Here is a 9,832-nt window from a genome sequence, read left to right on the forward strand (position 1 = left end):
ATGTCATCGACTGATGAAATTATGTAAATAAAAAAAATTATTACCAATGTATTTGTTTGATTCTTTTCACCTTTATTTCATTGTATTTTTTTGTGATGTAAAGTCTATTAATTATACTCTTTCGAAAAAAAATTAAAATATAATAATCATTTTACATTATTTTCAGCAATGTACTTTAAAGCATAAATTATATAAAAAAATAAGCAATTTAAAAAACAAGGGTATTAGTAGTATAGAAATAAAACTAAAAGTTCAAAAATTTTACAGATATATTGCACCACACCTTACCTCCACACATAAATTTTTAGGTTATGAACAGAGGCAGGCGGATGCTGAAAGCTCGTGGACCAAGGCTCATAAAGTGTTTCGATGTGCGGAGGGGTTAGTTAGAGAATCCACAGGGCTGACTGGTCATGCACACTCACAATAAACTATAAGAGTATTATTCAATGATTAAATAAAAAAGGACAATTTCAGATAAGTAATTTTTTTTTTTTGTGTAAATTATTTTTTTTTTTAAATAACACCCTGACTTTCTTGTAATATCACTTGTATTTTAAATTATTTCTAACATGATATTGATTTTATTATGTTTAAGTTTTATCTTATCTGGGGCCCCAAGAGAGAAAAAAAAATTTCTTTACAATATTACAGGATGAATTTCTTACACAACATATTTTTCTTTTTTGATTATCAAAATATCTTTAGTCCATGTTACATTATTTCGTTGCTTTTAAATTATATGTTAAATAAGACGTTACATTGGTTCAAAAAAAAAAAAATTTCTTTAAGATAGAAGAGAAGAGAAAGTTTGACGAGAAGTCCGATGAGGTTAAGTCCACGAAATTTTCACATTATGTAGAGTTGATAAAAAAGGTTAGTAGTTCATGCCAAAAATAATGAAATAGTCGTCGGCTTTCCTGAATTAGGTGCGGTCACTTCATTTTGCTTCCGGGCTGCCGGGGACAGGCCCCCAACACCACAGCACAAGTTGGTTCAAGTGTACCGCATGGCCGGTATCGTGGAACCGCTAATTAACATAAAAAAAACAAAGAATATTACCACGCCCGGTGCTACAAACATTTCCCTACGTTCTTAAGAAATAATACAACAAAACTTACCACTTAGTGCGGTTGTAGATGCTTAATGCATCTTAAAAGTTTAAAAACACAATATCAAGAATTTTGGCGTTACTGCAACATGGCGTCAAGGTGCTGGAAAAGACAGTTTGTGGCCTGTAAGTGCAAGACGAAGAAGGACATTGAACATGGCACTCGTAGAGAGTACTTTTTTTTAAAACAACCAAAGATCGATTGTTCTTGGAGCATTAATTCTATAACAACAAAAGATTGACTTATAATTTCTTAAATATACCTTCACATATTTACTATAATAATTAAATTGTAAACACATTATTCATAATAGATTCATGAAAATACATTGACACAATGAAAAAAAAACTTGATGTGTTCAAACATTTAAATTACACATAATTATAATTATTACAACTTCGTTCAGAATTAACTTTTAAATATTTAAATGACACATTACCATTAACAAATACCAATATAGAACACTGAAAACGTGTGGAAACCAGTTCGCCCAAAAAAAAAGAAAAAAATAATTATAAATAAATAAGATGAGCAAGTGCCACCAACATTACAATGGCACATACTCCCCCCCTCAAAGCAGACGCTACTTTCTTAAAATTTTATGTATTATTATTTTTATATTATTTATTTATTTTTTATTTATATTATATTTATGTATTTCAAAAAATTTAAATTTATATATATATATTTTTTTTAAAGGATGTTTTAAAAAGTTGCCATTAAAACAAAAGAGACATAGTAATTAATGATGTCAAAACTACAAAGAGTGTATTAGATATAGAAATCAAGAAATTAAATCATTATACTGCTGAAGAAACAAACATCACAGACACGAGCATAAAACTCATATATATATATACTGAAAAACAACAAAATATTATCCTTACAAACTCAATACTCAATGAGAAATATTCACCTCTACATACAATTATTATTATATAAACTGGGGACCACTCATCCCTTCTTATAAAACAAAATTATTTAAATGCTCGCTCAAGAAAATACCATAGAAAACTTGGTCTCGACATCAACATCAATTAGCTGAACGTAGGATGCTCACATACCTGCGAGAGAAAAATCTCAAAGCTAAAGAATAAATTAATCGAAGATCAAAATACCAAAATATTTTCAATGTGTGATTGTAGAACAAACAGGACAGAATGGTGGTACAAGTACCCAGGACAACCAGTTACATACTATATATTTAAAAGAGGACCATACCTCATGTAAAATGCCCGTCGGCTTATTCAGAATAGTGGGGACTCTTTACCTCCTACTTATTCAGCTTAATGGGGGGTTCTCCTACCTCCTCCATATTAACAAAATTGGGGATTCTCTACCCCTTCATATTATATAAAAAAAAACTAGGGGATCTTTACCCCTACTTAAATCCTGGTCACTAAAATCCTGATCTTATGATACCGCTCTGAAGACTGCAGCTCAAACAACACATGAAGATAAACATGAGCCCAAACAAAAGGAAACAAAAATCTTTAAAATGCTTATTCAGCGACAACACAAAATTGAAAAATAAAAAATAGAAAACGGTCGTCCAAAGGTGAATGACTAAGTCCCATACCTTAGACACTCAAGAGATAATTTAGCACCCGCAAAAGCAAGCTTGACCACTAACACAAAATATAACATGAATAAAGTTACGATTCAGCAAAAGGGAAGTGAATAAAAAAAACTGCCTGCAATTTATTGAAAGGAAAATTTTTGAGAAGAAATCAAAGTTGAAACCATACCTTACAATGAAGAATGTGTCACTATACGACAGTCTCACCAAGCAGAACTCCACTACACAAAATTCACCAGAGATGGCTGAAACGGTGAGTCGCAGCAACACCGAGCCGAAGCCGCAACCACCCTAGCAAACTCCATGCAGCAGACACCCCACCGGAGAGATGTCATACAGCAACAATCCTAGTACACAAATCAAAAACAAGAACAGTATCTAAGTTTAAAAAAAAGGTTAACACAAATTAAAAAAATGATTAAATTGATGACACTACACGGTGTAATGTGTGGAACACATGTGGAATAGCTGTGTCGTGTGGAAAGCTGTGTAAACACACAACGCACCACATCCCCACATGAACTAACACACATATAACCTACAAAACAGAAATTTCAAAAAAGTATATATTTTGGATGACAAGACAAGAAACAAAACCCAAATACTAAAATGTTATTTTAAAAGATAACACTAGCAAGACAAACAAAATAGAAAAGCAATGAATCAAAGTTATCACTAAAAAAAAATTTATTATTATTTAAAAACAAATAAAATCACAAAATATATTAATCTAAATTTAAACTATTATTAAAAATGAGTGATTGGATCTTCCATGGCAGATATATGGTTTGATAAAAAAATGACTGAGGCCTGCAAAAAATGAAAAGTGCTGGTGAAGCCTAAACACTTCTCAACAGGACTTGGCACTGGCTCATGGCTCTGGCTCAGAGGACCTGCTTAAAATAAAAAGTTTGCTCTCTGGCTAAACTTGACCAAAGTCAACAACACAATTAAAAACACAACCCAAATATCGTCTGGAAGTCACTTACTCCCACAATAAAAATTATTACATACATACATTGTATCAAAACTATAAAACTTTATAAGTGCTTAAAAAAAAAGATTCAAAAGAGAAACGACAAAATTCTAACAAGAAAACCACTAACCTTTAACTGCATCTCACTGAAACAAAATAATTAGAACAAAACAAATGCAAAATAGTGAAATTAAAATAAAAAAAATTAATAGGCTCAAGAAAAAAAATTTAAATGATGATCCAACACAACTTAAGAGTAAAATTGTACCCAAATACTTGATTCAAAGATACTGCAGATTAAATACTTATACAACAACTTCATTACCTCAATAATTAACTTGTGTAATGAAAAACACTAGAACACACATTAAATGAACTTATTAGGAAAACGGCAAAATGTCTCTTGTAAGAAATTAGATAAAATACCTACCCAAGATGACCTACAACAAAACATGGGCAAGGAAACAACATTAAAATTATTAAAACAACCTGCTATAAGAAGAACTTACTAAACGATGGCAACAAAACAAGAAAATATACCTATCATGGTTAGGTTATGAAAAACGTGCCCCAAATGGTGATACACGAAAAGTAAACAAACATCACATCAATTAAATATTACTGAAGAAACCACAGACTTTTCAACATATGGCAATCTGCAAAAAAAATCAGAAACATGGAATTATTATGAAAACGAGAAATAATATGCAAACAGTTCTCTCACGAACAAAACCTGCAATCTTATAAAATTTAAATATCATTTAGAATTATATTACTAAAGAATATGCAAATTATTAAATTATAACCACAATTTATAGGTTAAAAGGAATATAAATTTTAAAACTCTAAAACAACTTGCGACAAATTAAACGACAATTATCAAACATAACCTCAATCTTACATGATTAACTAAAACAAAAAATCAGTGTTGAAATTAATCTAGTTGTTACACCCTACCCTTAAATTACGTGTAATGAAGAACACGTGAACTCATGAAAATAAAACATGAAGATAATAAAAGACTCTCCAAAAAAAATATACGAAAATACATACCCCAAATGCAAACTACTAACCGCATGAAAATTCAAACTAGGAAAACCCTACAACCAAACTTACTTCCCACAACTAAGATACAAACAATTAAGACATGTCGCGACAACTTAAAACTAGGTACCATGGTTTTTTTATATTTTATTTTATGTGCACAAACCTGTTATTACATTACTTTTACTTTAGGCACACCTTAATTTATATAGAAAGTTTCTTGGGACTCAAAGACTAGGATCGGTGGGTTATCAGGCCACGATCTACTGAGCCAAAGGCCCAAATGAAACAAAAACACTTGAAAGAATAAACTAAATAACCTACTGAAGCTAACTTGTAAAGAACCTGGATAAAAGCAACACTACTGGCGTAAACAACCGGACTACCAACCTCACTGATACAAAGATAGCCAGAAACTGAAAATACTAAATTTGTTTAAATTATGAAAGACACATACTTTAACGAGCAAAACTTTAATTCTCCTAACAATTAAATGTCACTGAAGGAAAAAAGACTTTGAAACTGAAAATACCACTTCACGATTGAAAATATGATGAAAGCAACATATGAAATCAAGAAATCTCTTAAAAAAAAATACTAACTTCATTAAATACCATATAAAGAAAACTCTTGAAATAAAAATAGATTGCTATAAAAAAAAGATTATCACCACTATGTTCACCATTAAATTAGATAGTTTAAATAATACTTGAAGATCATTGATAAGAAAATATTTTTAGGTTAAACCAACAGTAAATAGAGAAATCATATGAAATTTTTTAAAGGTTTAAAAACGTATAAAACTTGTCTAAAAAAAAGGTGTTTACTCAAAAAAAATATATATATTTAACCCATAACAAAAAATATTATTTAAACATAAAAAACAACATCAAAACAAGCTTCAGAACCACAGGCTCTGCTACCATTACTGCACCACACCTTACCTCCACTCATAAATTTTTAGGTTATGAACAGAGGCAGGCGGATGCTGAAAGCTTGTGGACCAAGGCTCATGAAGTGTTTCGATGTGTGGAGGGGTTAGTTAGAGAATCCACAGGGCTGACTGGTCATGCACACTCACAATAAACTATAAGAGTATTATTCAATGATTAAATAAAAAAGGACAATTTCAGATAAATAATTTTTTTTTTTTGTGTAAATTATTTTTTTTTAAATAACACCCTGACTTTCTTGTAATATCACTTGTATTTTAAATTATTTCTAACATGATATTGATTTTATTATGTTTAAGTTTTATCTTATCTGGGGCCCCAAGAGAGAAAAAAAAATTTATTTACAATATTACATGATGAATTTCATACACAATATATTTTTCTTTTTTGATTATCAAAATATCTTTAGTCCATGTTACATTATTTCGTTGCTTGTAAATTATATGTTAAATAAAACGTTACATTGGTTCAAAAAAAAAATTTTCTTTAAGATAGAAGAGAAGAGAAAGTTTGACGAGAAGTCCGATGAGGTTAAGTCCACGAAATTTTCACATTATGTAGAGTTGATAAAAAAGGTTAGTAGTTCATGCCAAAAATAATGAAATAGTCGTCGGCTTTCCTGAATTAGGTGCGGTCACTTCATTTTGCTTCCGGGCTGCCGGGTACAGGCCCCCAACACCACAGCACAAGTTGGTTCAAGTGTACCACATGGCCGGTATCGTGGAACCGCTAATTAACATAAAAAAAACAAAGAATATTACCACGCCCGGTGCTACAAACATTTCCCTACGTTCTTAAGAAATAATACAACAAAACTTACCACTTAGTGCGGTTGTAGATGCTTAATGCATCTTAAAAGTTTAAAAACACAATATCAAGAATTTTGGCGTTACTGCAACATGGCGTCAAGGTGCTGGAAAAGACAGTTTGTGGCCTGTAAGTGCAAGACGAAGAAGGACATTGAACATGGCACTCGTAGAGAGTACTTTTTTTTAAAACAACCAAAGATCGATTGTTCTTGGAGCATTAATTCTATAACAACAAAAGATTGACTTATAATTTCTTAAATATACCTTCACATATTTACTATAATAATTAAATTGTAAACACATTATTCATAATAGATTCATGAAAATACATTGACACAATGAAAAAAAAACTTGATGTGTTCAAACATTTAAATTACACATAATTATAATTATTACAACTTCGTTCAGAATTAACTTTTAAATATTTAAATGACACATTACCATTAACAAATGCCAATATAAAACACTGAAAACGTGTGGAAACCAGTTCGCCCAAAAAAAAAAGAAAAAAATAATTATAAATAAATAAGTTGAGCAAGTGCCACCAACATTACAATGGCACAATATTTTCGTTAACATATACAATTAAATATATAACCATATTTTATTTGACATGTGCGAGAGTGTAGAATCGCAGGGCCCTCTCTTCCCAGCAGACCATTCTCACCCCGCCGTCTCTCTCTCCATCTCACCAGCTCTCTCTCCTCCTCACGCTGAATCTCTCTCTCTCCATCCCAGCAACTGCTCACCTGCTAAATACTTAAACAGAATATTAGTCACTCAAACAAAAAGCTTGCATCGCAGCTCTCTGTGTTTGGAACGGGCTGGAGACCGACACCGCTAAACAGGCTGGTCACGCACAAGCCCCTTGCCTCCATATGCAATATACGTCACATATGTAGTCAAGTACTTATGAACAACATCTCTATTTAGCCGTGGCCCATTACAACGATGCAAGCCTACCAGAAAGAACTAGCATATGATACATTGACACAAAGCACGTGCTTAAATTAGCATATGACACATACAAACACTGAAATTGACCAGTAACAACGATGTATCAACGCCGAAATCTTGCATGCCATCGACTGAGGAACCCAGCGGCGTAACAGTTCAGCGTTGACACACAACGCCGAAATCTTGCATGCCATCGACTGTGGAACCCAGCGGCGTAACAGTCCAGCGTTGACACACAACGTCGAAATCTTGCATGTCATCGACTGAGGAACCCAGCGGCGTAACAGTCCAACGTTGACACACAACGCCGAAATCTTGCATGCCAACGACTGCGGAACACAGCGGCGTAACAGTCCAGCGTTGACACACAACGCCGAAATCTTGCATGCCAACGACTGCGGAACCCAGCGGCGTAACAGTCCAGCGTTGACACCATCGACATGACACCATCGATGTAAGGAGCCCAACGTCATGACCCCATTGATGATAGGAGCCCACCGTAGTGACCCCATCATTAGGACACCATCGATGTTAGGAGCCCATCGTCTTGACACCATCGGCGTAAGGAGCCCATCGATGCATAAAAAAAACGCATCGGTGTAAAAAAATGCATTGGTGTAAAAAACGCATCAGTGTAAAACGCACTGGTGTAAAAAACGCATCAGTGTAAAAAACGCATTGGTGTAAAAAAACGCATCGGTAAAAAAAATACGTATTGCACCACAAAACAACGTAGGTGCAGATAAAACCAACCACCACTTCCATCCCAACCAACCAACCAAGAAAAAACGTAGCATCACAAACAACGTGGGTGCATAAAAACCACCACTTCCATCCCAACCAACCAACCAAGAAAAAACGTAGCACCACAAAACAACGAGGATGCAAAACACCACCACAGCCATCCCAACCAACCAACCAAGAAAAAACGTAGCACCACAAACAACGTGGGTGCATAAAAACCACCACTTCCATCCCAACCAACCAAGAAAATGCTTGCACCACAAAACAACGAGGATGCAAAACACCACCACTTCCAACCCAACCAACCAAGAAAATGCAGCACCACAAATCAACGTAGGTGCATAAAACCACCACTTCCAACCCAACCAACCAACCAAGAGAGCGCAGCATCACAAACAACGAGGATGCAAAACACCACCACTGCCATCCCAACCAACCAACCAACCAAGAAAAAACGTAGCATCACAAACAACGAGGATGCAAAACACCACCACTTCCATCCCAACCAACCAACCAAGAAAAAACGTAGCACCACAAAACAACGAGGATGCAAAACACCACCACAGCCATCCCAACCAACCAACCAAGAAAAAACGTAGCACCACAAATCAACGTAGGTGCAAAACACCACCACTTCCATCCCAACCAACCAACCAACCAAGAGAGCGCAGCACCACAAATTAACACAGGTGCATAAAACCACCACTTCCAACCCAACCAACCAACCAAGAAAATGCTTGCACCACAAAAACATCGTAGGTGCATAAAACCACCACTTCCATCCCAACCAACCAACCAAGAAAATGCTTGCACCACAAAACAACGTAGGTGCATAAAACCACCACTTCCATCCCAACCAACCAACCAAAAAACGTAGCACCACAAAACAACGAGGATGCAAAACACCACCACTTCCAACCCAACCAATCAACCAAAAAACACAGCACCACAAATTAACACAGGTGCATAAACCCACCACTGCCATCCCAACCAACCAACCAAGAAAATGCTTGCACCACAAAACAACGTAGGTGCATAAAAACCACCACTGCCATTCCAACCAACCAACCAAGAAAATGCTTGCACCACAAAACAACGTAGGTGCATAAAAACCACCACTGCCATCCCAACCAACCAACCAAGAAAATGCTTGCACCACAAAACAACGAGGATGCAAAACACCACCACTTCCATCCCAACCAACCAACCAAGAAAATGCTTGCACCACAAAACAACGTAGGTGCATAAAACCACCACTTCCATCCCAACCAACCAACCAAAAAACATAGCACCACAAAACAGTGTGGGTGCATGAACAAAACAAGGTAAAATAGCACCAGAAAACCAAAAAATCCAGGTGCAAAACAAAAATAAACAAAAAAAGAGCACCACGAAAAAGTGTAGGTGCAACATAATTACAACGAGCGGAATCAGGAAACCAACGATGAAAAATCCAACGGTGAAGGCTATGTACACCAAATCATCAGAGACATGGGTGGCTACCAAGTGGCAAACACTAGTCCCACACTCGTACATTGCGGTTCATATTCCTGAAGGGCCTTCTCGGCTACCGTAGCGGCTCGGGGCCCACGAAGTCCCCACCATGCTTCACCCCTACAGAGAATATACTGCGCGAAACGTACGAGTATAGGCACCAA

General features: G+C 35.1%; 1 long non-coding RNA gene across 1 annotated transcript; it reads right to left on the bottom strand.

The window, feature by feature from the left end:
* Positions 1–251: 251 nt before the first annotated feature.
* Positions 252–7,029, bottom strand: LOC134539879 (uncharacterized). Its single transcript, XR_010076356.1, has 2 exons — positions 6,485–7,029; positions 252–6,393 (listed from the first exon to the last, which is right to left on the bottom strand). It is a non-coding gene; the product is annotated as an uncharacterized LOC134539879 (long non-coding RNA).
* Positions 7,030–9,832: the final 2,803 nt, after the last annotated feature.

Source organism: Bacillus rossius, chromosome 16, assembly GCF_032445375.1.
Source record: "Bacillus rossius redtenbacheri isolate Brsri chromosome 16, Brsri_v3, whole genome shotgun sequence".
NCBI classification, from domain to species: Eukaryota; Metazoa; Arthropoda; class Insecta; order Phasmatodea; family Bacillidae; genus Bacillus; species Bacillus rossius.